The following is a 6,513-nucleotide window of genomic DNA, read 5'->3' on the forward strand; positions in this document are numbered from 1 at the left end:
ATATAGGGTCATAGTGGGGACTAAGGTCTAATATGGTCAACTGACTCTATCAGATGATTTTAAATCCCAGGTTTCTTCACGAGGTGGTTGTTTGGTGGACTAGGACGCAACTGATAACGGTTAAAGAGAAACTGGACCAACTGCAAGCAATGATTTTCAGGGGTATTACGGAGGTTATGAGGACCACGCAAACGGCTGCGTTGGGATTCATACTAGCCGAAGTACCTCTGCATATTGCTGCGGTGAAAAAGGCAGCTCTTACTATGAGCAGGCTAACCGCGCAGGAAATGTGGAAGTTTGGTGGTAAACGCACCAAGCTTTCACGCTCAATTCTATCAATCCCAGAATTAAGAATGGTGCAAGATAGAATGATCAAGAGGGTGAAATTTAAACCCCGCTTTAAGATCATTACACCTTGCAGAATGGATTGGAAGAAGGGTTTTCCACTTGGGGACGAAGTCTAGTATACAGACGGCTCCAAAATGGACTGCGGTGCAGGCTTCGGAATCTATCGAAAAAACCTGCTGCATTAAAGTGGCTGAGTCAGTAAGACAATATGCCACGGTCTGTCAGGCCGAGGTCTGTGCGATTTTAACTTGCGCCCAAATGTCCATTCATAACGGAACAAAGGGCAAGAGGATTAGTATTTGTGTGGATAGTCAGACGGCCTTAGGGACTCTGAAAAATCCCACAATCGAATCAAAACTGGTCTGGGAATGCCGTAGCATACTAGATGAGTTTCATCTAGTTTTCATTCTTCAACAAATAAACTTTTATTGATTTGGGTACCGGGTCACTCGGGAATCAAGGGTAATGAAAGAGTAGACGTATTGGCGAAAATAGGTTCCGAGACGGCATTTATAAGTCCTGAACCAGCAGGGGCAACAATGCTGTGCTTAGTTAAGAGATTCATATAAGGATGAGGTCAAAAGGAACATGAGAAGTATTGGGCGGACATTGGGGTGGGAAAGCAAGCGAAGACTCTGTTGGGGCATAAATTATGTAGACAAGTTTCACCTATGTGCAGATTGTGTAGGACGAGTAACGAAACTTCGACTCACATATTATCTGAATGCCAAGCGTTAGCTAGGATCAGGCAATCTAGTAGGGGTCAAGCAATGATTGACCCTAAGCAGGTAAGCAACCTATCGATAGAAGAGATACTGGACTTTTGGAGAAGAACAGGACTCTGAAGGGGTTGCTATAAACGAGCGAGCTGGAGTTATGTATGCTAGTGTTTACATAAGGGAGCGTTCATAAATGATGTCACGCATTTTTTTGGGGGATTTTAGACCCCCCTCTTCTGTCACGCAATTTCATGCAATTTCACATGTAAAAATACATTGTGTCACGTTTAGTAGAGACCCGCCCCTACCCCCAAAAACGTGACATCATTTGTGAACGCTCCCTAAATAAAAAACTACTTTCACAAAGTATAGAAATTTTTATTTTTACAACAGATAATAAATTATAATTATTTAGATGTGGGTGATTCTCCGCGTAGCGCAGAACTTGGTTTTTTTCATGTTGTAATGGAAAAATAATAAATAACTTTCATATATTTTTACAATTCCAACGTAAAAAGGTTATCTATATGTTTAGAAACAAAAACCAATAATTACTTTTGTATCTAATATTATAATTTTTCATAAATAAGCGGTTTTAAGGCTGAAAACGTCAAATTTTTACCTGTCCCCATAGGAAGTTTAGAAAAAAAAGTTAATAATTTTAGTAATATGCAATAATAAATACAATTACTATTGACATTTTAGTATTGTCTACTTTAGTACAGTTGAATAAAAAAAATTTTTTTTTAAAATTCATTTTATATATGTTTTTTTCAGTTTATGCTTGACAGCAAATTTGGATGCTATTTATTATTTTATTAACAAACAGTGAATTATTTAAATGAAAATGAAATGTTAACTTAAAATTACTTTTGTAAACACAAGAAATAACTTCCTTAAGTTAATTCAGGAAAAAGAATCAATGTTCTAATTGATTTATTCATTTTTCACTCATTTTATGTTGGGAATTTGAAAAGGGAATCACAAAATAGTCTCCACCGGCATCCACCGACCCTTAAATATTTTATTACAAATTAAACAATTATTTATAAAAAAGGTTAAATGAAGCGTAGTTATATTGTTTTAGTCAATACAAATGAAGTCCATTTGAAACCGATTGAAAATTAATGATATTTTTTTTAAAAAAATAAAAATAACTGAAGGCGATTGAAAAAAGTTTCCACCGACCTTAGTCTCCACCGGCATCAGAATTTCCACCGACCTTTGTATTACGAAGAACCTAGTGCAAATGCAGTGTTATGGTGCCACATATATAAGGAATAAAAAAAACCTATTGCTCAGAAAAATTTACCATAAATTAATTAAATAAATTTCCATAAATTACCACGAAAATTTTTATAAATTACCGCAAAAATTTCCATAAATTACCGAAATAAAAATTTTAAATTGTGATTTCTACTTTGAATATTTTTAAAAATTACCGACAAAATTTCTTTAAATTACCTTACAAATTGCCATAAATTTCCATAAATTACCGCGAAAATTTCCATAAATTACCAAAATCCAAATTTTTACTAATAATTTAAATTTTACATATTTTTATGAATTATCGCAAAAATTTCCATAAATTTCCAAAAATTTCCATAAATTACCAAAATCCAAATTTTTACTAATAATTTAAATTTTACATATTTTTATGAATTATCGCAAAAATTTCCATAAATTTCCAAAAATTACCATAAATTTTCATAAATTACCATAAATTACCGAAATAATAATTTTTAAATGAGATTTATGATAAAATATTGTTTAAATTACCGCAAAATTTTTTTTTGACAGAATGTGTCCAAACAGTGAATTAGTTAATTACTACACTTGTTTACAACAAAAATTATAAATAATTTTTCCGGCCCGCTATGGATTTTTCTTTCTAAAGCCTTTATCTTCAAAAAAATATATTGATATTAATCATAACGAAAAAAAAATTTTTTTTAATTTCATAAACCAAATCGTGCGCTACGCGGAGAATCACCCATGTATAAAAAAAATTCATTATATTAAACTTTTATAAATAATAAATAAATATGAAAAATATTTTTCGTCAAATTAAATTAATTTAATTAATTAAATAATTTTATTTTATATTTCAGATACAGAATTCAAGGAATGTGTTGTGGGTGAAAACGGTAAACTACTGAACGCCGAAACAGAAAATACAAATACAGATACACTGAGTATCATTCATTAAAAACCTACTTCAGCAAAATCTTTATACATTTTTTCTTCTTTGTACTCATACTAAAGATATATAATAATTGATTGTAGTTGCTTGAGGATGATGAGATGATGGATTGGTCTCAATGGTCTTTAGCTATGTTAAGGACAAAAAAACATTCCGCTTTGATAGTAGACAGCGAATCACAATCAGTTGACGATACTTAGGCTCCTAGAACATCTTCTCCAAAATCATTTAACGATACTGAGGCTCCTCGAACGTCTTGTCGAAAATCAGTTCACGATACTGCAGCTTCTACTGACTTAATTTCCAATTTAAAAAAGAAAGCACAAAATAATTTGCACACAGCATTGCGTAAACTTAGAATGCAATAATCTTCTCAACAAAAAGGATCACTTGAATATAATGAATTAATTGAAACTAAAATAGAGTATTTAAAATTTTTGAAAAAGAGGCTGGAGAAAAATCTGAAATTGAAAAAAGTTATTACAGCAACAAGTAATAAAGCAGGAATTGGAAATTGCGTTTCTACGCAAACAGTTGGAGAAAAACGACTGAATACACGTATCACAGCATTTAGTTATTTGCAATAAATATTTTTTATTGTTATGCAAGATTGTACAATAATACAAGAAAGTAGTCCATTAATGAAAGGAAAAATTGAATTTTCTTTTGGATGTTGCTTAATAAAAATATTATTATTATCAAGACTTATCTCGACTGCTGTGATTTTGTACTAATATAAGAAAAAGGCTGTTGTAGTTTCTAAGTTTTTTTCTGTTATCATATCAAAATAAATTCTTTTTAAATATTATTCAGTTTTTGATTGTTTCTTTATTTCAGTAATTCATTCACATAAAAGTTTGTACTTTGAAAAAGACCATTATCAATGAACTGTAACAAAAATTGTTATTCAGATTCATCAACACTTCAAAAGTAAAAGTGTTTTTAATATTATAAACAAAAGATCAATTGTATTTAATTATTATTAAAGGAATAGTATTTAAATTACACCTTTGAAAATAATGAAAAAGAATTTCACGGGTGTTTCCGTGGTGGGGATTTTGAGGACCTTGATTATGAAGCTTTTCATTTAAAATAATGTCCCATCGAATATTTAAAGCATCATCTGGTGGCAGTGGTTTTCCATTTGTTAGTACAATGTTATGTAAAACAGCTTTTGAAACGATTATTGCAATAATACGATTTTCTGAGAAACGCATCGCAATTGCTAAGCAAGGAAATCTACGTTTCCAAACTGCAAATCCTCGTTCAACAGGGTTACTAGTTCTTATTTGCGATTCGTTGAACAATCGTACAGCTTCAATTTGAGGATTTGGTAAAGGAGTTATCAAATAAGGTTTCAATGCATATCCTCCATCTGCAAGAACTAAACCATTACCAAATTCTGCATTTTCCAATCGAACACGTAATCGGGAATAATTAAAGATTGTTGAATCATGGGTAGATTCTGGTCAACGTGATACAATATTCGTAAATTTTAAATGAGCATCACATGTGCATTAAACGTTCAATGAGAAGTACCCTTTTCTGTTTCTATATAATAATATCATTACCCTAGTGAGAAATTACAGGTCTGACCGACGTCTAAATGGGTCTTTTCAGACCTCTTAGACGTCGGTCAGACCTTCTTTTTTCGCTGGAACATGAAATACTATATTAAAATTTAAGAAAAAAAATCTAAAGAACTCACCAAATGATTGAAGTTTGATATGAGTACAATCTAATGCGGAAATAATTCGAGGAAATCAAGAAATACTATAAAAGTTTATTTGTGCATTTGTTATTTCTTGCTGAGTATAAGGCATCTTTATTATTTTTTATCCCACATGCACAAAAACGGCGCTTTCTGATAGCAGTCGACAGGGAGGAAAGTCATTCATTTCTTCGATCGTATGAAAATGGCGGCCGTGTTCTCCCAAGGGCAAGAAAATTAGCTAATCACATGCATTTTTCTTGCCCAAGGGAGAAGACGGCCGCCATTTTCATACAAATCGAACAAGTGAATGACTTTTACTCCCTGTCGTCTGCTAACTGAAATCGCCGCTTTTGTGCATTAGGAATAAAAAATATCGTAAATAACACGAGAATAAAGGCAGCCAATTTCTTTACGATGATTTTTGTGACACTCGTTCCGGTCTCGGAGCGCCTACGGCACCCTCGACCTTTACTCGTGTCACAAAAATCACCGTAAAGAAATGGCTGCCTTTCTCCTCTTGTTGCTTAATATACTATTTCGAGATAAGCAAGCAATAGCTGCACTTACTCTATGAATAATCCTGTAAGCACTTGTCTTCCTGACTCCAGAAAAGTCACCAACAGTGATAAAAAATGAACCTGTTGCATAATATCGCAACGCTAGAAGAAGTTGTATTATTGGTGAAATCGCGTGGTTTATGTAAGAGTATCAAAATAAAAGTCTATTTCCTATCCTTATTGAAAAGTGCAAAAAGATGTAAATAATCTCGCTATAATTAAAATTTGTTCAAAAATTATTTTAAAATTTAATAATTTTAACATTGGCCGACGATGAACAACCATCTTACCTTCAGAAGATGACAAAATTTCATCAGAAAACTTGGCCATTTCTAATGACTGAAAACCTTTTCGATGGTAAGGTTATAATTTTCACATGTCAATATCCTTATTATTAATCGCTGATTAACTTATTAAACGGTCAAATTTGGGCAATTAAAATAAACGGCGATTATTTTCCATTAATCACCATTAAAATTATGGTGGAACACATTCTTATAATTAAGATACTTTATTCAATAATTATTACATTAATTAAAGATGGTGCAATAGTAGTAATTTTCCCCGACAATGGTTGTCCACTGCCGAACATCATCGATGTCTTCGATGTGCTGGGATTCGTGGATGTTTATCGACTGCCAGACATGATTGACATCATGGATATGTTCGGTAGAGCTTGCCGTGATGGCGGGGCTTTTCACTAAAGGGCAACCAAACAGCAAGAAAAATGGATTCGCAAAATTCAGAGAAGTTACCCCATGTGAGCAGGCCGGAAACGGTGAATCTCACCATCGCTCCCAGGACTGATGCTCAAGTGCGCGGTGATTGTGGGGGCGCATAATTTCTTGCAGTACCACAGGTGATCGTGGAAAGATTAGATCCACAGAACATCATGGATGGAGAAAGAATCGCGAGATATGCTTGCGGCATATATGTGACCGGGTCTGAGAAAAGGGACCTACTTACCAAAAA

At 33.2% G+C, this 6,513-nt stretch overlaps 1 pseudogene; it reads right to left on the reverse strand.

The window, feature by feature from the left end:
* Positions 1-640: 640 nt before the first annotated feature.
* Positions 641-5,871, reverse strand: LOC122508784 (annotated as a pseudogene).
* Positions 5,872-6,513: the final 642 nt, after the last annotated feature.

The sequence above is a fragment of the Leptopilina heterotoma genome, unplaced genomic scaffold (genome assembly GCF_015476425.1).
Source record: "Leptopilina heterotoma isolate Lh14 unplaced genomic scaffold, ASM1547642v1 Lhet_57, whole genome shotgun sequence".
In the NCBI taxonomy this organism is placed as follows: domain Eukaryota; kingdom Metazoa; phylum Arthropoda; class Insecta; order Hymenoptera; family Figitidae; genus Leptopilina; species Leptopilina heterotoma.